Source organism: Parasteatoda tepidariorum, chromosome 6 (assembly GCF_043381705.1).
Source record: "Parasteatoda tepidariorum isolate YZ-2023 chromosome 6, CAS_Ptep_4.0, whole genome shotgun sequence".
Lineage (NCBI taxonomy): Eukaryota > Metazoa > Arthropoda > Arachnida > Araneae > Theridiidae > Parasteatoda > Parasteatoda tepidariorum.
This window is the reverse complement of record NC_092209.1, coordinates 15,386,977-15,413,418: the sequence shown is the minus strand read 5'-3', so window position 1 is coordinate 15,413,418 and position 26,442 is coordinate 15,386,977. Positions and strand designations below refer to the sequence as shown.

At 30.5% G+C, this 26,442-nt stretch overlaps 2 protein-coding genes across 6 annotated transcripts in view; both read right to left on the bottom strand.

Annotated features, from left to right (window-relative positions):
• The window catches only part of LOC107451959 (testicular acid phosphatase homolog), a 539,537-nt gene that overhangs the window by 188,858 nt on the left and 324,237 nt on the right, over positions 1 to 26,442 (bottom strand). The window lies entirely within an intron of this gene.
• LOC107451965 (GRIP domain-containing protein quick-to-court) overlaps positions 1 to 26,442 on the bottom strand; it is a 107,976-nt gene that overhangs the window by 31,945 nt on the left and 49,589 nt on the right. For 2 of the 4 annotated variants that reach the window (XM_043044718.2, XM_016068215.3), the window contains exon 1: positions 20,675 to 21,000. The exons of 1 other annotated variant lie outside the window; for it this stretch is intronic. The gene's annotated coding sequence lies outside the window, so the exon portion shown is untranslated. Of the gene's footprint in view, positions 1 to 7,814; positions 8,064 to 20,674; positions 21,001 to 26,442 lie in introns of those variants that run through there. One more of the 4 variants, XM_016068216.3, reaches the window with a different exon arrangement.

Below are 26,442 nucleotides of genomic sequence, written 5' to 3'. Positions count from 1 at the left end.
AATGCATATATCTTAATATATGCATTAGGGCGGGACGCATGACAAGGGGAAGTAGGGGGTTGGTGAAGTGTACTACTTTGTGACAAAGGGGGGAAGAGGGGTCAAAATAATGTAATAAAATGTGACAGTATTTAATGGACGATCCTCGTAAATCTATTACATGTGAGTTCTAAAAGTTACGCTTTCTTTCTTTTATTCGAATGTCAATGATCTGAGAGATAAGAAAAATAAAAAGGAAAGATGTTGACAAGTGATTTAGAATTATTAACTTATTAATCAATCAATTGTCAATCAATCGATACGAGTGATAAGGAAATTAAAAACGAAAAATAACGGCAAATCATTTAGAATCTTTATATTATTAATCAATCTGTCAATCAGTTACTCCGAAAATAGAGAACTGATGGCGAATCATTTAAAAAATTTCCTTTCTCAGACGACAATTTTGATTTTATTTTATTAACTTTATTTCGTATTGTACACTATCGATTTCCAGACTAGTGTATTCTTGTTGTAATGTGGAATTGCAACAAATTGCAAAAGAATTTCAATGACATTAACATATTTTATCTGAAAATGACATTAGCATATGACATTAACATATTTTATCATATTTTATCTGCGTCGAGCTAACCGAGGGAGGTTTTCGTAGTTTTTCTCACCATGGAGGTAAATGAGGGTAAAATCCAACTGAAAGTCCTCCATGAAGACTAATTTGACCCAATGCCTTATCTAGGAGTTCCCTTATCTTCTGGATTGGGTTCAAAATGAGTTGAATATTAATGATCGTAAAAGGCAAAACCAAGAGTAACTTTTATCGGCACACANTCCTCGTAAATCTATTACATGTGAGTTCTAAAAGTTACGCTTTCTTTCTTTTATTCGAATGTCAATGATCTGAGAGATAAGAAAAATAAAAAGGAAAGATGTTGACAAGTGATTTAGAATTATTAACTTATTAATCAATCAATTGTCAATCAATCGATACGAGTGATAAGGAAATTAAAAACGAAAAATAACGGCAAATCACTTAGAATCTTTATATGATTAATCAATCTGTCAATCAGTTACTCCGAAAATAGAGAACTGATGGCGAATCATTTAAAAAATTTCCTTTCTCAGACGACAATTTTGATTTTATTTTATTAACTTTATTTCGTATTGTACACTATCGATTTCCAGACTAGTGTATTCTTGTTGTAATGTGGAATTGCAACAAATTGCAAAAGAATTTCAATAACATTAACATATTTTATCTGAAAAAACCACAAATAAAGCTGTGTAGCTCAGGATATAGTGCGTACGCCTCCCAACGAGGTGCCCCAGGTTCGAACCATAGCAATAGCTGGAAGATATGAATTCCGTAACCGTCTTGCTCCAAACACAGTGCTGACGCAAAATATCCTCAGTGGTCGATAGCTCACGGGTTAGAATCATCTTGCGTCGAGCTAACCGAGGGAGGTTTTCGTAGTTTTTCTCACCATGTAACGCAAACGAGGGTAAAATCCAACTGAAAGTCCTCCATGAAGACTAATTTGACCCAATGCTTTATCTAGGAGTTCCCTTATCTTCTGGATTGGGTTCAAAATGACAAGGCCATGGAGTTGAATATTAATGATCGTAAACTCAGAATTTAGCCAGCTATTCAACGTTGGTTGTAAAATAATAGGAAATTTTAAAAAAAAGCAATGTTTAAATAATGAGTGAAATTTTTAAAAGCAACTGTATTCTATTTCAANTTTTAAAATTTAATTTTTTTAATTATAATTTTACAGTGTTGAGCATAATCTTGTATTTCTTTACAATTTAAAAACTCCTTGAAAAAGTTTTTTTTGTTGCAATAACGGACCCTAATTTGCGCAAATTCATAAAAGCGGACCCTGGTTGAAAGAATGCGAGTAATTTTTTCACAATTTCACGACAAACGGACCTTTCACAAAATATCTGGACAGACCCCTGTATATATTATATATACTTTGTACCTACTAAATTAAGAACTAATTAATTTAGTAGGTATTTACCTATAACTTACTACCGATATAAAATATTTACCAACAATAAAAAGTTACATGTTAAGAATATATAGAGCAAACAAAATTTATTGACATTTTTTTTTTTTTTTTTTTACGTGTAAGTTCTTCCAATCCTGGGCAAGCAAACTGTAAGGAAAGAAAATGAGAGAAGATCTATTTATAAGATTTTTTTTTTCAAATATTTTCTGTCAACAATTCCCAGTGTAAACTTTAAATGTATAGAAAAAATTGAAGATAGGTTAAAAATAGCCGTGAGACAGTTTTGACACATTACTGAATCAGTTCGAGGTAAATAATTTTTACGTTCTTTACCCACTCATTTCTCAAGCATTTTACGATAACAAAAGAGCAAAATGAAAACTAACTTATGAGAGGGCATAGATACCCTTCAGCATATATTTCAGTGGTATTTGAAAGCGAAACTTTTAATTTTTTTATCGAGTTTTTTTTTCCAGCTCTAAATGACATCTATTCACATCACGTTACTTGACAAATTAGGCTGTGCACCAGAGCCCAACACGACCTTTTTGCTTATTCATCAAGTCTGCAACAGTCAGACAAGTAAATTGAATAAAAGTCAGAAGTTCGAAGCAACAAAAAGAAAAAAAAAGATTTTCATGAATTTAGTGCCAATCATAATGGTTCAAATAGTTGACCTCAAATATGCTAATTATATTATTGCAGACGATGTTTAAAATTACGAAATCAGACACAAATACGCTCTGAATAAAAATTGACCATAGTAAAAAATAAAAACAACGAAACAGTAGAATTTCTATTGCTGGAGGTTGGCAAACTGAAAAATGAGCGAGAATGGCAATTTATGACTGCTAGAATGAATGAGAAAGCATTCTAAATCACTTCATGCAGTATTCTAAATCATTCACTTTAATTCACGCTCGATAGATGGCGCCACGTTATTAAATCCTATTACATTCTTTTCATATTATAGTAATTAATATAACTAAAATTTTTATTAATGCAAGAGCTAGAGGCCGCACGAGAAACTCACAGAGGTCGCTTTGGGAAGATTTCCGTATCGCGATCTGAGGCAGAATAATCGCCAAGGCTTGGTAACTTCCGGGCAGCGGCCCGCAAAAAACTAATAAGAAAAAAATTCATAGAAAAAGACTAGCTCGAAAGGTATACCTCGCAGCTACCCCCGAGAAAACATCTACATGTTCTTGTAAAAATATTTGCAAATTTAAAATCGATTTGGCACTTTTGAGATTGTTGTTGGTGCGATAGATCACGATACGGAAATATCTTCGCAGCTTGCTCTCCACCTCTGGAATAAGTTAAGGACTCTGATTACACGCTACTATCAGTTGGCAAGGCGGTTTATTTACTTCGATTAATTTCAAAGTTTGGGTGATAAGAAAAACATATAACATTACCAAAATCCCAAGAATGTCCAGCTTATAGCAGGAAAGCAGCTATGGCTCAGGTAGTTAAGGGCGCCAAGCTGTAACTGGGAACAACAGAGGTTCGATTCTCAGTCGCTGCTTGAAGCCCAACCAACTTGCTTGGGAAATAAAATGCTAACAATATTACGATTATGTCGTTGGCCAGGAAGTTGTGGAACTTTAACCTCTTCGACTCTCCTCACACCTATAACGGGTAGTTGCAGTAATGCTTTACTTTTATATAGCCCTCTTTTGTTCCACAACCTTAAGAACATACCACTAGCACGAACCTGGAGCCGCTGTGGCTCAGGGGATAGAGTGCTCGCCTCTCAATGAGCTGACACTGATTCGAATCCCAGCATTTGCTAGTTGCTACGAATTCTGCTCCCAGCTTGCATCGACAACATAACAAACATAACAACATAACAACATAAACATAACAACATATTCTCAGAGAAAGATCATGGGTTAGAATTCCCTAGCCGTTGGGGTAGCAGTGGGAGTTTTTCTCTCCATATAACTCAAATGCGGTTAGTTCCATCAAAAAGTCCTCAACGAAGGTAAATTTCTCCCAATACTTGAACCAGAAATTCCCTTGTCTTCTGGATTGGGTTCAAAATTACAAGGCTACGGAGTTTGAGATTGATAGTCTTAAACTCAAGAGTTGAGATGGCTGTTCTACCCCAGTTACAAAACAAAGCTACTACTTGCGAAATTAAGAGATGGAAAAATCCAAATATCATACACACATGCATATGCAGGGGTCTGTTTAGAAGAAATTTGGGTCCGTTAACGGACCCATCACAAAATATCTTTTCATNTGACTGATGCACGTTAAATATGTCGAGTCGCAAAGTCCTCCATGTTCCCATAACAAATAAATATCTCTGGGGGTACTGATCCAGGAGCTTCCTCGTCTTCTGGATTGGTTCAAAATTACAAGGCTATGGAGTTGAACATTAGTAGTCGTAAACCCAAAATTAGGTCGGCTGTTCAACGACGAATATAAAAAAAATAAAAATAAAAATACTTGAACCATAAGTTCCCTTGTCTTCTGGATTGGGTTCAAAATTACAAGGCTACGGAGTTAGAGATGGATAGTCTTAAACTCAGATTAAATTAGGGAAGGCTGTTCAGCCCCAGTTATAAAAGTAAGCTACTACTAGCGAAATTAAGAGATGGAAAAATCCAACTATCTTCAATATATGGCACAGTAAGCAACTTTCCTTATTTATTTTTATATAGGAAATAATTTGAGTTAAACGAATTTTAATGAACCTCTATTGTTTTAAAGTTTTGTCTGCACTGAGTTGAAGCAATACGCTAGAGTTAATAAACAAAAACGCTTACTTACCAATCACATATTTGTCCACTTATTCGATGAACTCTATCATACACACAACAATTATGACTCATGAGAAGCGACAGTAATTAAAATAATTTCCATTCTAAGACGCTACGCAGGGATGAACGCAAACAAATATTACTGTCACTTTAATACATTTTTCTTGACTTAAAGAGGGAGAGATTAATACTCATTATATCTCGAGTTATATCATTGGCCAAGCATAACCGAACCATCAACAATTTTATATTCCATAGAGAAACAAAAAAGAAGAAGAGTTCAAAAAAGTCGAGACCATTTACATCAAGCAGAGCGTGATAAAAAGGGTTCACGATCCAGGTATTTTTATTAATAAATTCATTTCGTTCGCATGGCGTTTGACAGAAATAGAAGAATTCTAAGAATGATTGTTTTTAGTATCATCGTTGACTGAAACTGAGCGAGGCAATAGAGGGCGCCTTTGTAGTATTGTGGTAGAACAATATTGAACAATTTGAAATAATTATTTCTACCAAATGTTATTGTAATGCTTTTCAAACGAAATCGCGATAACCTCATTAGATTAATCGTCTAAGTAACCGAAAAAAACTATTAAAACTCTCTCTACCAAAAAAACTCTCTCTACTAAAACTCTATTAACGAGAAGAAAAACTCTAATAATTTAGAAATTCGAAATTACGCCAACTCATTTTGGCGATAAAAATCACGCTTTTTTTTTTTTTTTAATGTTTAGTTTTTATTAGAACTTTATATTGATTCATAAAACAAGGAAGAGTTAGGTAAAAAAAACAAAAAGTCTGAAAATAGAATTCCAAAACTGTTATGTGCGAAAATACTTTTTAAATAATTGAAAAAATACATTTGAGCAGGAAAGAAAGTAAATAGGAAGCATTTATCTACAGAATGTTATCAAAGTTTTAATAAAAATATCGATGCGAGATTTTATTTATTTGTTTAAATTGTATGAATATGAATCTCGATGTGTGATTTTAAAATCACGCGAGTATGAATCTAGACATTGAATTAAAAAAAAAAAAATTGCGTAAATATCAATAATTGATTTCGATTTCAAAATCGAGTTAGTGTGAACCACTATGTTTGATTTTAAAATCGTGCGAATACGAAGTTCGATGCATAATTTTTAAGTCCTTTGAACACGAATCATAATAGTGGCTTTTAAATCTAACGAATCCGAAATGCGATATTTGATTTGAAATCGTGAAAATACGAAACACGATCTTAAATCGCGTAAATAAAAATCGAGATGTGTAATTTGAAATCATGTGAATGCAATTTTAAATAGCGTTCGCATTTGTAGGAAAAAGCGTAAAAGTGATTTTTTCTCCCCTCGGATTTGAAAAGGCGATAAATTTTGTTTTTTCCTTTTTCGTAATAGTAAAAAAAAAAAAAAAAAAAAAAAAAAAANAAAAAAAAAAAAAAAAAAAAAAAAAAAAAAAAATTCGCGCTGGTGACAAATTTTCAGCGAATGGCGTTCGCGCATATTATACAGGTCTGCATTTGAGCATATTATACACAGATCTGCATTTGCGCAAACAAGGTGCGTAGCCAAATTTTTCAACAAAAAATAAGCACCTTTTAAGCACTCAAAAATATTTTTAAGCACTTTAAAAAATATCATATTTAGGCAGGGTTGGCAAATTTTTGACAATTGATGGTTTTATTTAGAGTGACGAAGACGACGGCGTGTCACAAACGATGAAATTAACAAGAGAAATGAAATTTTCTATCACTAATAGAGAAGAAGAAAAATTGACAATGTTTAGTTGGTTCATGTAATCAGCAAAAATTAGAGAGATTTTTCCATTCTATTAGAGAGGGCGGAAAATGAAGTCTGAAATTGAGAATCTCTTGCAAAATGCAGTAGAGTTGCACATGAGAGACAAAAATTCTTCTCACTGANAAATCATGTGAATGCAATTTTAAATCGCGTTCGCATTTGTAGGAAAAAGCGTAAAAGTGATTTTTTTTCCCCTCGGAAATTCTATAATTGATTTGAAAAGGCGATTTCTTTTTTTTTTTTGTTTTTTCCTTTTTCGTAATAGTCATTTGTGCAAACAGGGTGCGTAGCCAAATTTTTCAACAAAAAATAAGCACCTTTTAAGCACTCAAAAATATTTTTAAGCACTTTAAAAAATATCATATTTAGGCAGGGTTGGCAAATTTTTGACAATTGATGGTTTTATCCGGTTTTATTTAGAGTGACGAAGACGATGGCGCGTCACAAGCGATGAAATTAACAAGAGAAATGAAATTTTCTATCGCTATAGAGAAGAAGAAAAATTGACAATGTTTAGTTGGTTCCCGTAATCAGCAAAAGTTAGAGAGATTTTTCTATTCTATTACAGAGGGCGGAAAATGCAGTAGAGTTGCACATGAGAGACAAAAATTCTTATCACTGAATCCAGCTCAGTATACGCAAGTGCGGACCCGCAAGTATTTCATCAAACATGTAAAACAAATGGTGTTTTCATACACTGCAGATCGACTGTACGCCGAAATAGATTGGGATTGAATTAATTGTGAAGACAATGGACAATAGGACAATGTCTTTTTGCATAACTTGTGGCAAAAATCAACATGGTAAAGAAAAGTATCACAATTCGAAGAAAGGAAAATTAAGCACTTTTTAAAAACACCCATGGAAAAAAGCACCTTTAAGAGCTTTTAAAAAACGAAAATCGAAAATAAGTACCTTTAAGCAGTTTTTAAAAACGCTACGCACCCTGGCATGTTATACTAATTTAAGAATGTGTAAAGGAATTAGCGCAAGTATTTACTACTTTATCCCAGAGATTTTTTTGGGAATTCAAAAATGACAAACTTTATTTGAAAAGGCGATTTTTTTTATTTTTTAGTAGCAGTAAAAAAAATTTCGTGATGGTGACAAATTTTCCGCGAATGGCGACAAATTTTCGACGAACGGCGTTCATGCATATTATACAATTCTACATATAAGTGTTATAAGAATTACTTTTCCGACTGAGTAAAGGAATTAGCACAGGTACTTACAGCTTTATCCCAGAGAAAACTTTTTCGGAGATTTAGGTAAATCCAAAGCTGCAGTTCTCCTAACCGGAGAATAACAGATTAGATTGTAAACGGCGTAAAAAAACACACAAACACAGGCACTCAACGGTAACGGAGTACACAACACAGCATAACAGAACAGAACCAGGATCAGAACTTGCGACACCGGGACAGAATATTATTCTCAGGACATCTGGGAAAGAATACGCAAAATAAGCGTGAGAGGATGACCGATTGGGCTTTAGACAACTAGCTCACTGAAATAGATACTCTGCTAAATTTGTGTGTGAACTTTGGTGCAGGCACCGTAACACGCAGCCTCTGAAGACACGGTTTAGGAAACGTCAAGAAAACACCAGAAAACGAACGAACGAAAAGAAGAAAAAAAAGCAAACCAAGTTTAGGTTTCGAAAAGTAGGGGAAAATAGTTTGGACTGATTTGGTAGATTAGTCGCATTACGGTTCAGTTAGCATCCCTTTGAGCGAGAAGCTCTTCTAAAAATATAATCGCGTTCGAGAAGTCGCGCAAGTTTAAATGGTTGTGTAAATTTTGTCAGATTTCGCCCTGAAGTAAGTAATTTTTCAATATTGCGAAGTAAACAAAAGATGGCTGAGAGGTACGAGACAGCAGTTCATGGTACAAACAAGAGGTGGAACATTTTTCGAACATAAAAGATTAAGATTGTAGCTTAACAGATATTTTGGCAATTACGAGAATGCCAAGAGTTACTGAAGCATTCAAGAAATAGATATTTATGGTAATTGTAACTGGAGCATTATGATGGATATTGATTTTAATCACAACACTGGATAATAAAGTGCGCCGATTCATCATTCAAATTTTTATATCTATAATTACGGAATTAAAACACTAGCTTTACTATAAACTTGTAAGTTTAGATCATAATTGATGGCTTGATGGCGAAGATTGTACAATATTATTCAAAGAAAAAGAATATCGCTGTGGAAAAGAATTTAGTGAAGTATGTAGAAAAACGACATAATGGAGGACAAATAATGTAGACAGGGCCCGACTTAGCCTAATTGGTGCCCGGGTCAAAAAAACTTCTTTGGGGGCCCCCTCTACTTCACTGCTTCAGTAATGAAGAATTAAACTTTATGGGGGTATTTAAAATTTCTACCTCATTATACATATATAACAAGAAAAATGCCTAGAACCTAAAATAGCTATTCAAGTCCCCCCTCTAATGGTCAGACGAAATATTGTTCTGTCTATTTTATTGATTTTCTGACAATTCTATGTTCATAATGCCGAATGCAGTTTTCTGTTTGTGAACTTTGCCATCTAGCTGCAAAAAATTCACATCCTTGCTGATATTAGGGCGGAATTCAGCTAAATTTTTGCCATTACGATGGCTCACTTAAGCCAATCAGTATACTGTATTTTTGTACACATATCGCATTTTGCGATGTGTAAAAATACAGGCTTTTGATTGGCCAAATGTGTCCATCGTAATTGCGAAAATTTAGCTTAATTCTGCACTAGAAAGCCATGGATTTTCAAAATATCGATTTTTTTGTGTTCATATGATAGATTAACGAAGAAGCTAACATAAAACTGACGGACTTTACACTGTACTGATATTTTGATTTAAAAAAATGAAACTTCATTAAAGAAGGAAACCAAAAATAAACTTTCGATTCAATTTGGGGACCCTGATGTGGCAACTGCCCCGTATGCCCCTGCCTTTGTCAGGTTCTGAATGTAGAGACGGATGAACAATTGATCTTCTACTATAAAAGATGAATTTCATTCTAATGGTTTAAGATATTGCATATTAACAATATCATAATTCAACAAAATATTTTCTGAATTATTCTACCTATCTACATATAGAAAAAATTATGTATTATTCTATGTACAAAGAAAAAATCCTGAATTATTCTTTATATATCTAAACATAGAATAATTTTGTAGAGCTGCTGGCGTCACAAAATGTGGAAAATTGTAAGCAATTTACCACAGAATGAATTTGATGTTTTTCATTTAAATCTTCTTTTTTATTTTTTTAAATTACATTAGCGCATAAAATCATATTGACTGGGAATTGCAACCTTATAAAAATTCACAAGCAGGTTTTTTTAAAAATCATCATCAAGTATTTGATATATATACTCGTTATACTTTTCAATACCGTAACATTTAATTTTTAATCTATTTTCATAATCGTATCTCTCCCCTTCTACTTATAGACAAACTTCAAGTTCTAGATCGAATTTATAGGCAAATTTTCTTTTAGCGGACATTTACGTTTGTTGACATTTCGAAAATTCTGGAAATCATTCCATACACAAAAACGGAAGATATTAAGATGATTAGCTTACAGCTTGCATAGAGAGATAAACTGGAAGAATTAAAAGAGAAGTTAGTTAACAAAGTAAAAATGCTTAAATCGGTAATAAGAGAAATAAAAAAGGTAGAGGGAGAGAATGCGTAATGAACAACATCCCAAATTTAGAAATATTTGCATGAATTATTATATGGCAAGCAAGCCATATCTTGATTTATTGAAAATTCACGTAGAGCATTAAAATAAAAACCAATGGGAGAACAATCTATCATCTGTCTTTGTTAACAAAATTATTTGTGTTTTCTTATTTTGATTAAAAAGTTTAAGCTAAATTCAAGATAGTTACGATGAACTAAATAGTATAGTTCAGTCCAATAAATGCTAATACAATTTTTGGATAACTATTTTCTATTCGTTTTAATTCAAAAATGCGAAAAGAAAATCTCTTTTACTTTTAAAATGCACAAATATTCCTTGATGTTTTTTTTCCTCTTATATGTGAACTCCAGGGTTGGCAAGATTTTGCCGCAGGTGGAATAAACCATGGTAAATACCGGTAAAAACCGTCCTGGCAAAAACAGGTTTTNCCGAATATGGTACTAGAAAATAAGTTTTCTTAATTAGATTCAAATGGGGATTATTTGAATCAATGAAATGCATTTATAAACATACTACATATATTATGCACTAGTTTGCGCTAGATTGTCAAAAGAAATAAATTCATTTTGACTATATCCAGAAAAAGTTTAGATGAGATTATTACTAAATCATGTGACTTTCTAACAGAAAACGCATTTCGTCTCTTAGGAGCCATTCAAGTATTACGTAAGCACATAACCTGAGAGGTTGTGAAAACGGCATCAAATTTTGTACGTAAAAATTCAATGTTATTAAATAAAATTTTAAAAATAATCCTGCTAAAATGCTTCTTGTTTTAATAGAAAAAGTAGAAAGATTTGTAATAATTTGAATCGCAATATAGAAGTCAATTTCTGCAAGATTTAAAGAAGAAAAAATTACTACAATTAAGGGACATGAAGCAATAACGACGCAAATTAATTTTGTTTCATATTGCATTTTTTGTAGTGGGTAATATAAGTTGCTTCGAAAAGCACAGCGGGATGGATCAGGGGATTAGAGTTTACCCAGGTTCAAATCCCATCGATTCGATTTCTGCTAACGGTTTGCACCAGAGTACTGACCAATAGTGGCAGACAGATCATGGGAAGGATTTGTATTCAGACTAACTGTGGGAGGTATTCGCGTTTTTCTTTTCTATAAAACGCAAACGCGGGCCAGTTCCATCAGCCGAGGGTAGTTTGAGTGTATTGATTCTGGGCAAGATTCTGGGTTGGATTCCAAATTGTAAGGCCATGGGTTCGCTGTTCAAAGTTGGGTATAAAATAAAAAGTACTCTATGAAAACCAAAAATTATCAATGTTAGTGCCATGACGTGCTATGAAAACCAAAAATTATCAATGTTAATGCTATGGCGTGCTATGAAAACCAAACATTATCATTGTTAGTGCCATGGCGGGGTGCAACAGAGTAAAACGAGGTATCCAGGAGATAAAGGGAAAAGTTTCATAGGAAAGTAAATAGATGTTTTGGATACATGGCAACACATGTGAGGATTCTGAGAAAGCCATTAGGGTTATATTTCTTTTTGGTCTTTCATGCCTCCAAGTAGATTTTTACAGTAGTCAGGGTGCGTAGCCAAATTATTCAACAAAAAATAAGCACCTTTTAAGCACTTTTCAAGCACTCAAAAAATATTTTTAAGAACTTTAAAAAATATCATAATTAGGCAGGGTTGGAAATTTTTTGACAATTGACGGTTTTATTCCCTTTTGGCGTTGTTTTTGACAATTGTCAAAAATTATGAAATTTTGAATCATGTAAAACGAATGGCGTTTTTATACGCTACGGACTGACAATACGCCGAAATAGATTGGGGTTGAATTAATAGTGAAAACGTTGAATAGAACCACGTGAACTGTGTCTTTATGCATAATTCGAAGCGAAAATCAACATGGTAAAGGAAACATTTCATTTTGAAAAAGGGAAAATTAAGCACTTTTTAAAAACACACAATGAGAAAAGCACCTTTAAGGGCTTTTAAAAGACGAAAATCGAAAATAAGCACCTTTAAGCACTTTTTAAAAACGCTACGCACCCTGAGTATTTGTTATATAAAGCAAATATGGCTCGAGCATAAGAATTGAACATGAACTAGTCATTACATTAAGCTTTACTTCAATATTCGAAAAGTGATGTTTTATGCGAAAATGGTATGTTAAAATTGTCACCTTCGGTAAAAGTGGGGCTTACCGCAAGTCTTTGATAGTCGTAGACAATCGTCCTTGACTTTAAGAAAAAAAAAGAAGTTAAACATCAGGCTTAAGTTGTTCGATCAACTTTTCTTTTGTTAGCAAACTCAGATCATTAACAACTTCTTTCCAATCACTTCACAACGCGTAATTTCACAAGAAAATAAAAATCCTTAATTCTGACAAGCCTGTCATTACAGCGAAAGCGACTTACTCATAGCTCTTTTCTTTCCAAAGAAATAAAGATCATTCATTCCGATAAAAAAAAAACACTTCCATAGGTTCGAACAAGAACAAATTTAAAAGAAAAATAGCCATTACAATTCTGAAACATACGACGACTGTTGGCGTGTATATATCGGAATTGCCAAGTGCGTAAACCATACTTGATACGCTTGAACGCTCCATTGCTCAAGTACCTCCACCTTGGTGGAGTTCCGCTTCGTATGGGTTGTTCATTAGGCAGAGTATAAAATGTAAAAAATAAAATAGAATAAAACCTTTTAACTATTCCCTGAGCGGGAAAATGAACACGGCTGATTATTGTTCGAAGAATTCAATTGCATCGTTCTTAAATTAAAAAACAATTATTATGTAAACTGATGGTCATGAAAAAAAAAAGGATCGTTGACTGGTTTCAGTTGTTTGTTTAATTAAGAAATCACTTTCCGCAGAGGTCAAAGCCACTAGGAATTTTTTTAGTTGCGGTTCAAATTGTGCGATAAATTTTGGATGCGTTTTTTTTTTAATTAAATAATTCCTTGAAACAATTCAAGAGATTGGGTGATAGTGATAAGAAAAGGACCACTTTTTTCAAAGATGGCATTTTTACTTTAAGTTCGTATTATTTCCAGATAGGTACTTCACAGGTTTACGAAATTACTATTCGATATCAGGACAACACATAGAAACATCGCACTTTCTACAAAAACATTATGGTGCCTCTCCTACCAAAAACGTTCTTCTGAGCAATTTTAAAATGTGTCTTATCCTTGTCTCAAAGCCTCTCAATTTTTCATTTAGACAAGTTGCTGAAATACAACTTTATAGGTACAAATTAAAAAAATAATAATTAAAACAAGAATGAAAAAATGAAAGCAAATTTTCCTTGCTTGTTCAAAATTTTTGATTTGCAGTTAACAAAAATTTTGAAACTTAACTTCAATAAGAAACGGGAAAAAATGATAAGCTCACATACACTGGGCGGCTACCTTATTAGAAACACCCATCAGTCTTACGAAAATGATCTATTCTGGTATAGCATTGCTACTAAAGGGATAGTGTAGTGCTGACCTTTTTTTAGTTTCCATGGTTGTCAGAATAAAAAACCATACATAAAATTCTGTAAGTTTTACGGAAATGATCTATTCTGGTATAGTATTGCTACTAAAGGGATAGTGTAGTGCTGACCTTTATTTAGTGCCTATGGTTGTCAGAATAAAACACCATACTTAAAATTCTGTCAGTTTTACGGAAATGATCTATTCTGGTATAGTATTGCTACTAAAGGGATAGTGTAGTGCTGACCTTTATTTAGTTTCCATGGTTGTCAGAATAAAACACCATACTTAAAACTCTGTTAGTTTTAAGGAAATGATCTATTCTGGTATAGTATTGTTACTAAAGGGATAGTGTAGTACTGACCTTTATTTAGTGTCCATGGTTGTCAGAATAAAACACCACACTTAAAATTCTGTCAGTTTTACGAAAATGATCTATTCTGGTACAGTGTTGCTACTAAAGAGATAGTGTAATGCTGACCTTTATTTAGTGCCATTAGTTGTCAGAATTAAATACTATACTTAAAATTCTATCAGCTTTACGGAAATGATCTATTTTGGTATAGTATTGTTACTAAAGGGATAGTGTAATACTGACTTTTATTTAGTGTCCATGGTTGTCAGAATAAAACACCATACTTAAAATTCTGTCAGTTTTACAGAAATGATCTATTTTGGTATAATATTGCTACTAAAGGGATAGTGTAGTGCTGACCTTTATTTAGTTTCCATGGTTGTCAGAATAAAACACCATACTTAAAATTCTGTCAGTTTTACGGAAATGGTCTATTCTGGTATAGTATAGCTACTAAAGGAATAGCGTAGTGCTGACCATTATTTAGTGACCATGATTGCCAGAACACCATACTTAAACATCGTTATTGACCAAGTATATCCTGTAATACTAATACTTTATCCTGATCTTGGGCGATATTTTCTGCAGAATAACGATTCTTGCTATACTGCGGGTATTGCAAAGGTTTAATTTTGGATACGTGATTTTAACTTCAGTTTATTGCGTTGGTCCCTGAAACCTCAGATCTTAATCCTATTGAGGATTTGTGGAATTTAGTTAAAAGAGCCCTTCCTCGTACGACCTATTACTACTTCGTTAGAGTTCAGCCAAGAACAGCCGAGACAGTATTAAAGGGAAAAGATATTTAAAATAATAAGATACTGAGATGAGGTAGTGATTAAGTGGTCGATCAGTGTATGGGTCACTTATTAACACCATAACTTTCAATGTAAGAAAATCTTAAGTGTACGAAGCTTTTCTCTTAAAATTTCATAACATGACATCTCGAAGAGCTGTCACCAAGGAAATTAATAATAAAAAAAAACACAATTTAGGTGCCTAACACTAGAAGCAAAGCAAAGATTTTAAAATATGTATATTATTTTGCTGGGAAGAATTATCTTGGCTTTAGAATGGACAAATAATTTAATGTTTTAAATTAACTTTTTTAAAAATCGTCAATTTGGCGGCATCTTTTCTCCTAAATGAAAATTATCAGCTTTTCATTTTTCACAATACTGTGGCTTTTCTCCATATTGACGGATATTTCAGAATAAGCATAGGCAGCTCAGACTTCAGGTAGTCTAAATTTAAACCTAAAAGTCACGAGTAACTGCTGCAAACTCACAGTAGTTATGAAAATAGCATATTATTCGCAAAAAAGCATCATTTCATATGACAACAGAACCTTCGAAAAACAGCCTTGTGCGGTAAAACGTGATTTTTATTGGGTATAAAGAGCTACAACCCGAAAACAAAACAAAAAAAAATTTCGACTAATAGACTAAACAACTAATAGAGTGAGTGGTTTCATAACATATTTATTCATAAAAAAGGCTGTATTTGACTTTTATTTTAAACAAAATTGCAAATTAAATGCTTGAAGAAACACAAAAAAAAAAAAAAAATTATAATAAATGTTCGATAAAATTTGCTTCGAGTTTAATTAGTTAATAAAGTTGAAAAAGTTATCTTCAAACAGATAAAAAGTTACTACAGGAAACACCAGAGGTTGTTAACTCAGCCAAACACAATGGTTTTTAGACTCTATCAATAGTTCGAAATTGAGATTAGAAATTCTATAACAGACGAATTATATTTATTTTATAATTTTAAAATACTCATTTCAAGATTTATAACTAAAGAGTAAAATAAAAAATACAAGTTCAAAACTTGCTAATACAATTAGAAAGTGTGAAAAATTATTTGATTTGAAATCGGCTGCCAATTTATTGATAGAATTTTATTATTCTCAACCAAAACATCTGCTACACGTCGCCGTTGGGCATCGTTTGCAATGAACTTTTCTTTCAATACCAATAGATAAATAGTCAACATGGACTGATCAAATAATGCTTCTATTATCAGGACTGATTAGTCACGTATAATGAGAACATTATTTTTGGCAAGTTCGAAAAACAAAAGCAATTGTTACGACACTACAGCATCAAGACCGGAAGTATATAGCAAACAAGATTCTACAAGAACAATAATTCATAAAACATTATTCCACTCACAAATCTACAAAGAAGAACAAGAAAAGAATATTTGAACATAACGGGTAGTCTGTTTTTATTGCCGTTATAATATCATCATTAAAAACTTGCCGGGGTATCATTATATTTTATAAACAACTTATTTTCGAACAAAGGAACGAACATATTTCCGGCATTCATTCTCATTTATCGTCTGCTGGTGGAACTCTTGGGGCTAATTTCTCAGAGAAAAGTATTTCTTCGCGTTCTTAGCTTTCGTGTGATCTTAATTCAGATTTATTTTGATCACTTTTATTTTTCTCGGCGTTAAGCTACATTTAAAAGAAAGCAATAAATGGTGTTAATTTGCATAATCCCCAAGAACATATCACACGCGGATTTTCAAGAGATTATGATGCAAGATAAAAATCAATCTACTTGATATAACTATTTCTTCAATGGTATGGGCGTTAAAAACTGATTGCTTAAAATAAACTTTCAAGTATTCATAAACAATACAATCTGAGATAATAGAATGTTTTGTCTTCACTCTGAAATATTGATTAAGCTACGATTTTAACTGTTGTTATCTTCATAAACTACTCATTTGTAACATGTTTGTTGATATTAAATGAGAAAATGTGAGCATCATACAACGCTCATTTTGTCTTATTTTCATCAAAAATGTTCAGAAAAATCAAACGAGTACATTATTTGATAATTTAATATCTAAGAATTTTTATTGTTAACACAACTGTATGGTGAAAAACTCACTGTATTAATTTAATAGTATGTTGAAAAAATAAGAAAACATAAAAAATTAAGATTTTAATAGTTGTAGGAGATTCGGAAATTCCGGTCTTCCGCCTTGCGCTGGGCTATTTGTATAAGTCTCTTGTATTTTTCATTCAGCCAAACATTTTTCGCCCAGGCATGGCTACTTACAAATGATATCATTGTTTGTCTGATTTATTTCAGCCGTTTTCTATGAGCCCTAAGTATTGAGGCCAAGCCTTCTGTAATAAGCCTAGAGTGAATTCAAATCTCCAAATGAAACGAACTTTTAACTGTTACAAATTTCTTTTAGTTAAAAAAAACCTAAAGATCTAAAATCTAAAGACCTAAAACAGTAAACAATGCAATTCTAAAGCAAAAAATTTAGCTTAGTGGCACTGTTCACGAACTTAAAGAAGCGTAATCATACGAAAGATTTTTGCTATCAAAAATGTTTTTGTTTTTTTTATAGCAAAATATTGAGACCCAGAATATTGAGACTTAACAGAAAGCTTGCCCTCACTACTGGTCTCCTGGGTCTTAATGAATATTGAGACCCAGGAGTTGAGACTCAACTGTTCTAAGTCTTAAATATGTGTAGAGTCAAATATATTATTTATGTATAGTGCTCAAAAAATACACGGACCACCCTTAACAACTTTTGATCTATTAATGGGATCTTATAAGTTCTCGGATTAAATCTATGATTCGAAGGGATGACCTCCCCTTATTTAGTGCAGACGATATTTTAAGTTACGAAATCGAACACAAAAACGAACTTTCTCTGAATAAATATACCTTTTTTATTTTAGACAGATCCAGATTTCTGACCCATAAAAATATAGGGGATAACCGTAATCTGGAAAATATATCGAATTTTATAAAATACGGGTTTTTTAAAATTCGATTTCTCAGATACTCTTCGACCGATTTCGATTAAATATTGTATTTTGCAAGTAAAATTATACTCTTTAAGATTATGTCAAAACTTGTATACCTAACAAAATTTGTTTGACTCTTATTAAATAATATAATAAAAATATAATAAATTAATAAATATTTACTATACTATATTTTGTGCATGGAATTATCTTAGGATAAACGAATTTTTTAATTGTGTGCAAACATTTTTCAATTTCCTTAAAAAGTTCTCGAGATATGGCGAAATACGCAAAAAATAAAATTAACATTAAAGGTCAAATGCACGTCCACACAGAGCTCGTCATATGGACAACATAAAAACGTGAAAGAATTCAAGGCAACTGAAATAAACTGAGATCAAAAAACGGTGTCGCTAAGCGAGCAGGAATAATTACAGAAATTTCTTTTAACTATATTTGTTAAGTATAAATTCAGCACAGTTTTTTTTATTTTTTTAATGTAAGGAGAACAAACCTTTTACAATAGGGTTTAAGAATCAATGCCTGATTAAAATCATCAATGCCTGATTCTGAAATTTGAATATTAGATTCCGAAATTATGACGTTTAATTCTATATGAGAACTAAAAAACAAATTTTAGCATAATAATAAAACAACTTTTAATAAAAAAAAGGGGAAATTTCAGAGTCCTATGAAAGTTAAGATAAAGAATTGCTGTCTAAGGTTCAACTAGAAAATTATTTTTAATATCTAGAATGAAAAAAAAGAAAGTGAGAACAAATAACTTAACAACCAGAAGACAGTTCTAGTTAAAACTATTAAACCTTGATAAAAATTAAAAATGGACGCTTTTGCAAATTAACCAATTGAAAGACAAGAAAAGCTTTGAATATTTTTCAATTATTTAAAATATATTTTAATGCTAAGGAATCAAGTATTAACAAATTCCTGATAACATTTTTACTTTTCAGTTACATCTTAAAAATTACTTTTTTTTTTCAAATACTTTTTCGAAGATCAATATTTCCATTTAGCTTTTCAAACTTATCAGACTAACGCTTTTAATTTTTCCCTACGTTATTTGTCCTACGATATTTCTTGAAATAATTTAATTTCAAATTCTTTTTCTCAGTTAATTCTTTACACTTTGTTTTTACTAGAATATGTTGTTGTACTTTTTGTGATAGATCAAGTGTTAAACTAGAATATAAATTATTCATCAAGATTTAAAAATAAATAAATAAAAGCAGAAAAATCGGTTCAATAGTTAGTGGGAAAAAGTGAAGTTATTACAATTACAAAGAAAGTTATAACAATCGTAATACCATCAATCTTTCACAGATAAACAACTTTTCTATAAATAACTAACAATAATAAACAGGTTCATACAATAAATAATACAATGAATAAATAGGTTGAGTATAAATTTCCTGTATGGAAAGGCTTTTTTTCTTTAGATGTTCTACCTGTTTCATAAATATTTACTCAACTCGAACTTTAATTTTCAAGTTATTTTTCTTATTTTCATTTCGAAACTTGGTGTTTATTAACACTAGTTTATAATAAACCAAGTGTGTTGTCATTTTGAGTTTTTGAAATAGATAGTATTAATAGAATAATAAACATTGATTAATGATCACGAATTCATGTTGATTAACATCAATTGAAGCATCTCAACTTAGATTCACTATTGAAAGTATAGTCATTAAAAATCGATTAATTTATTTATACAAACCTCAGAAATTAAAACAACGATGATCAACGGAAAAACACGGAAATGTGCATGTTATTTCTATAGCGAGATATAGTTTTGATATAAAACTAGAAAAATATGCTAGTTTAATTTTAGAATTTTAAATAAATTTGTGAATTTCTTCATTTGGTACTCCGAACTAGAGTGATTTCTATTTCATTAAAAATTAATTAATAAAACATGTTTTACATTTTTATTCACAACAACGCGATTTTTGCATCTAGGAAACAATTTTCCATAAAATTGTTAGGAAAAATTTGCACTTAAAAAAAAAACGCATTTGATTTCTATCTTGATATGTAAATTTCAATACCTGAATTGAACACATTCAGATAGCTTTCAAAATATTATTTTATACATTATAATCACCGATAGTTTCGCTTATTTATACAGTTATATTGACAGGTTTTCTCATGAATAATGGACAAAACATATACATTTCTAACAAAAATATGTTGAAACATAGGTAGACTGTGTAATATAAATATAAAAGTCGAGTACACCAAATAGTAGTAAATATTAACTAAAACAGCAAATAATAATTAATAAAAATATACAACGAAGAGATGAGAATTGGATTCGTAAACACTTAAATGCATTGCTTGTTTTCAACTAACATATGAAATTTTTTACTGTAAAAATTCGTTTGACTAAATCTATTCGGAACAAATATTTACTTTTTATACAGTGGAATGAGTATCATAGTGTGACATATTATAATATCAAAGAAAGTTTCATCACAATAATGAGTATCAAATATGGAGAAACCTAGAAACATATGCTTTTCAGATAAAACGATATTTTGATATCATATTCAATTTAAAGCAATTAGCTAGACAAAATATAGTTTGCTGATCAATTTTTATTTTGTCGTTTGCTGTTTCTAATAGCTTAATTATATCATTACTACATCTACTTGCACATTATGACTTAGCTAGGTTCCAAGTATATTTATTAAAAATTACTAGTATTTTATGTACCATTATAATAAATTTAATAAAAAGATATAAATTAAAACTTACGATTTAGTAATCAGAGAAGATCATATCAAAAAAGTAGTTTCCAACTGTTTTCTGTTCGCCGCACTGCGGAGAAGCGTACTTTACCGTTAACTGTATAATAATAACACTGATTTTGTTTATTCTGGCAAAATCACGATTTTCAAGATGGTTAATGAATGAAGATACTTCAGTTAATGACTCAACACACTGAATATCGAGTAAAAGTTTCAAAACTATTCATCGGTGACTGATTGTCGAATATTAAGATTCATTAAAATTTTAAATGGAGCGAAAACTGACGCGAGTAACAGTCAAAACGCTCATGGAAGAGAAAATGCCGGAAACAAAACATACATCGTTTGCTCCAGTCAGATTTTGTAGCGCCATCTAGTAACTGAGTATGAAAAATGTATTCAATGTAGTTTCGGTTTTAGTTTCGTTTCGTAACATCAAACATACATATCTTTTTTTTAAATCTGTATTTTTTTTCCCAATGCATTTAAGTTTTCTCAAATTATCGTCGCTTCAGTAAATGCAAGACTTCATTAATGATGGGGAAAAATATTTGTATTCATGTTTAATTTACTGGAACAGTTATTCATTAATTGTTTTCAATTTAAAAGAATTGTATATATATATGGATTAATATTTATTTTTTCAGAATAATTTCTATGATTTTTTATAAAACTCATTAATTAAAAAAATGTATTTCTTAATGATAAATTTTATTTATTTATTTTTTAAGAAATCAATCATATATAAAATATTTATTTAAAAAGTTTCCCGGGAAAAGATTATGTAATAAATAATAATAATAATATGTAATAGGCGACACGGTTGCGAAAATGTGCTTTTTTATTTTTTTATTAATAAGAAATCTCCGATAGTCCCTCCCGCAATATTTCAGACGAATGAAAGAAAATTCTCATTAATCATCATCAATTCAAATTCAGACTAGTTAAAAACAGTTAAGGAATTAAAAAAAAATAATGATGATGATGATTTTGCTGATATTTATCCAATAAAATAATTTATTTTTTAATTTTCTTCCATCAGTTAAATATTGAGAATAATTGTGGTTGTGACTATACATTTTAATGTCGTCTCCTTTTAAAAATTAAATTGCCTAAAACGCCCATATCTATAAGTTTGTTTTTTTTCTTCAAACTTTCTAAATAATTACTTCTAATTGAATTACGTGATATAAACTTCCGTGATTTTATTTATATGAATAAAATATAAAATTTTATGTTGAGTGATCTTCATAGCAACATAATTGAATTTAAAAAAAGCTTAATTGTGCATCGTAATTTTTGCGAAAATAATTAAGGTATATAAAATGTCTTGAAGTTTGGATACTAACAGGACCTCAATCTGAAAATAAACGTTGAAAATGCTGTTTTGAAGGTATACCAGCTAAAGAACTACATTTTTAGATTCTTCAAGTAAGAAACCAAGGTTATTGAAATAGGACTTTATCTATACATAATTTTTATTAAAAAAGTGGTTGTATTTTTTAACTTTAACGACCACACGCAGTTATTACAACGACCAAAATATTATTTTGGCCTCGTCAATTAATTTGGAATTTTATTCTAAGAGCATTTTAAATATAAAGTGATGTTAACTGATTATATATCTTCTTAATTTAAACGTAATTGCATTTCGATGCTAAACTAATTATTTTAAGAAATTATTTAAAATTGTTTTTTTTTATTCAGTTGTCTTGTTTTTCATTTTTGAGACAGTGAACTTGCAGAGTTTATTAAAATAGTTTTCGTCTATTTTTAACTTGATTTTATTTCATCTACAAAATTTATTTATTCCAATGCAATCTCTAATTTTAATTTAACTTATATAACAATTACATTAACATATTATTAATGTTTCAATTCAATAAATAAACAATACAAGAAATCAATGTTCGAAAATTCGAATGAAAAAAATAGATAAAATTACTTATTTTAATACATTTTGAAATTTAAAGAAAATTATTAATTTCTAAAATGAATTACTATTTGATTCATAAATTAATTATTAAACTGGTAAGTTAAAAAAGCAAAGATGCATACTTTATTAGTGATGCATGCCAGATATATACTAAAAATAATTTTTTTAAATATCAGGGCATAAAAAAAACTTAACAAACTTAAGTAGTGCTTTTCAACATCTAAAAATTTGCATTTTTATGCTTACAAATCTATTTGTTCGAAAAGCCATTAACTGTTTTTCCGCATGGTCTACTCGGAAAGGGTTTTAAGGTAGCTTTTAATACCATTTCACCAATTTAGTGAAATTTTAATATCATATGTATCCAATATATAATAATAATAATGAAAAGTAATATATTTTAGTAAAATTTTAATTTTAGTAATTTTTTTTAAAATAACACCAATTAATAAAATATATATTGATTGTTTNATAAAAACTGTATCTAAAAATATAAATTAAGCCGAAAAATTAGTATTTTGATTAATAAAACGGGATATTTAGAAATTAGGCTGTGACTTAATGTCACAATTATATTGATACAATTAATATTTCATCAAAAGCGATGATTGAATTAATCTAAGAATGCTTGCCAAAATTCATGTTTCTTGGAGTAAGAAGTTTGAAGAAAATGTTACGTTTGTGTTAAAATAAGCAGTTTTGAAAAAAGGCTATCAAAAGGAACACGAAGAAACATTAACGAAAGGCCAAACAAGTTTTTGAAAAACCATAAATCTATATCTAATTCAGTTAGAAAAAAATAAATAAAATTTATCACCAAAAGTAGAATTATTAACTATCAGCCAAAAAGGTTTTTGAAAAACCATAAATCTACTTCTAATTTCTCTAGAATAAAATTAAATTTGAAAAATTACAAATCTATTTCTAATTCAACTAGAATAAAAGTATACATTTGTTTTAGAATTTATCAAAATTTTATTAAATACGTAGTGTTAAATATGTGGGTTTTGGTCTAAAAACCTAAACTAAATTATGCAGCTAGAATCAAATGTGTATCAAATAGCAGTGTATCAAATTCGAAAACATGTTCGAATCTTCTAGAAAATATTTACTCTTCCTGCAATACAAATATTTTCTTTATAATATTTTTTTTAAATATAGAAGAACATAATTATATTTTTCGTTTGGCATATTGCGTACTATGTAGGCATAAGATCGAAGATAAAATAAAGCTACCCAATTCTGTTCAGATTGCGGAGGCGGTAAATCCTTTATAAACAGAGAGTTCGTGCAGAATTCTCCAATTCTTGATGCAGCTGATTACAAAATTTTCCAAAACATGGTTCGTAAATTGGCGTTTGAATTGATTGAGATCAATTCAAACTTCGTATTATCGTCTGCAGAAAAATAAAGTTGAAAGCCAAACCGCTCGAGAAAATGACGTGATACGAAAGTGCTTTCGTCACGATAGCATTTTCTGTATGTAATTGAAAAATTGTTCTGATTTTTTTTTTATTAATTCGGAATTTCATTGTTTTAATTGCATATGTTGACATATAAACAACCATAATTATCATAATAGCTAAATTGGGATTATTTTAAACAATCAGATATCTTACTTGCTAATTATATGTAAATATAGAAATCACTTAAACTGATATGTATTAGTATGCGTGTATTGAAAATAAATAAATCGAAAACTGTTCTTAAAATAAACAAAATTTATTTCATTGGTATACCACTTTTTCTTAAGGTAAAAATAACCCAGAGGTGGAAGATTAATGCTCAGAGTTCGGGCGAGAGCTCAAATTTTTAAAAAGTGGTAACATTAAAAAGAAGATGACTTAAAACATCTGTGTCACCAATAAAACTTGTAAACGCGGAAGTAGGAGAAGTTGTGACTCAGGGAGTAGAGCACTCGCCTTCCAACCGAGTGAACCGGGTTAGAATCCCAGTGATGGCAGGTCGATTCGAACTCCGCACCAGGCTCTCACCGACCACAGTGCTGACGTAAAATATCATCAGTGGTAGACGGATCATTAGTTAGAGTTCCTAGAGTTAGTCAGCTAATAGTGTGGAGGTTTTCGTGTTTTTCCTCTCTATGTAACGTAAATGCGGGTTAGTCCCATCAAAAAGTTCTCCACCAAGGCAAATTTCTCTCAGTACTTGATCCAGGAGTTCCCTTGGCTTCTGGATCGAAATCGAAATAGAAGGTTCCAATTCAAATTACAAGGTTACGGAGTTAAACATTAGTAGTCGTAAACCCAAAATTGGGTCAGCTGTTCAACGACATTTATAAAATTAAATAAAATGCTGAAGTGGTATTTTGAAAATAAAAACTCCCTTCAGCTTTAACGTAAGTAAGTTATAATTAACTACAGGGTTGCCACGAGCGACTATAAACGCAAAAAGTGGTGAATAATAAAATTTAAAATTTTAGATTAAAAAGAGATTGAAATTAACAACTTTTCCTATAATATTTTTTTTTTCAGTCTACTATTAGAAGTAAATGCGAAGAATGATTTTGGTTTCACTACGAATAATTTGATATGTAAGTCGTAGTGATAGTTATGATTGAATGATAGTAAAAATTAAAGAGATCATAAAAATTTTAAAAAATTGACTTTTGATAAATATAATCGCCTGTGGTATCCCTTTAACTACAATTATTGAAATATTTAATGCCTTCATTTTTATATTTAAATTAGCAACAAAACTTAATCTTTGGTATTTTATTTTTGATCTGATAAATATGTTATCAAAATGATATATTCACTGTCGAATTAATTTCAATATTTTCTTTCTATCAGGCAACTTAAAAATTTTCTTAAAGGGGTGGTGGTGATACAATCTTTTTATTTATGTTATGCAGCAAGAATGCTTTTTTTGGAGGGAATGGGGGACGGTGGACAGGGGGACAATATCTATTTTCCTTCTGTTATGTAGATTGATTGTTTTTGGTGGTTTTCCGTTTTTTTATGTTACACATTTTATTACATTTTATGATTGATTTTAAATCTTTTGAATCGTAATTGATTTAAAAATTGTAAATTTAAATATTTAACTTTTAAAAACATGAATTTAGAACATGGATTTATTATCTTTTTAAAAAAATTTAGCGTGCTCCTCGTCTTGCCCGGTATTGCTCGCCAATCCCCAAAAACTTCTAACGCAGATTATTTCAACTAGCTTCGCTTCAAATGCCCTAGATTTTATACATTCATATTGATCAAAGATTATAGTAATTTTATTAATTCCTACTTCCTGTAAAGTTTCAAAAATTAAGATAGCTATAATATACTTTCATGAATTAAGTGACTTTTCGATTTAACTGTTCCAAACTTAATTAGAAATTGAAAAAAAAAATTAAAAATGTACTGTTCACCTTCAGTCGTATGAGTACGATACTGAAAAAAAAATCATAATTCTACTGAAAATAATTTTTGCTAAACTTAATTATGCAGATAAAAAAAAAAACTTTAATTTTTGGCATAAAATAAGTCAAAAACTAATATACTAGTTAAAATAATTATTTTTACTTGATTAAATTATATTAACGAATTATTCTAGTTTTTTTGTTGCTTTTCACACTATTGCAATGATATATTTTGCTTTGGTTATATTAATAAATATCAGAAAGCGCTAGTTTTTGTGGACATAATGGTGAGAGTTGATGAAGAGAAATTCATTATAAATCCTCGATTTTCATTGTAAATCTTTAATTTTTAATTATTTTTCTTTTAGTTTTAAATTTTCAATAATTTTTCGTTTATTTAAAATCTTTTAAATAATTTTAAAAATCTTTAAATCTTAGAAATCTTTTTTTTATTTTTTGTTTT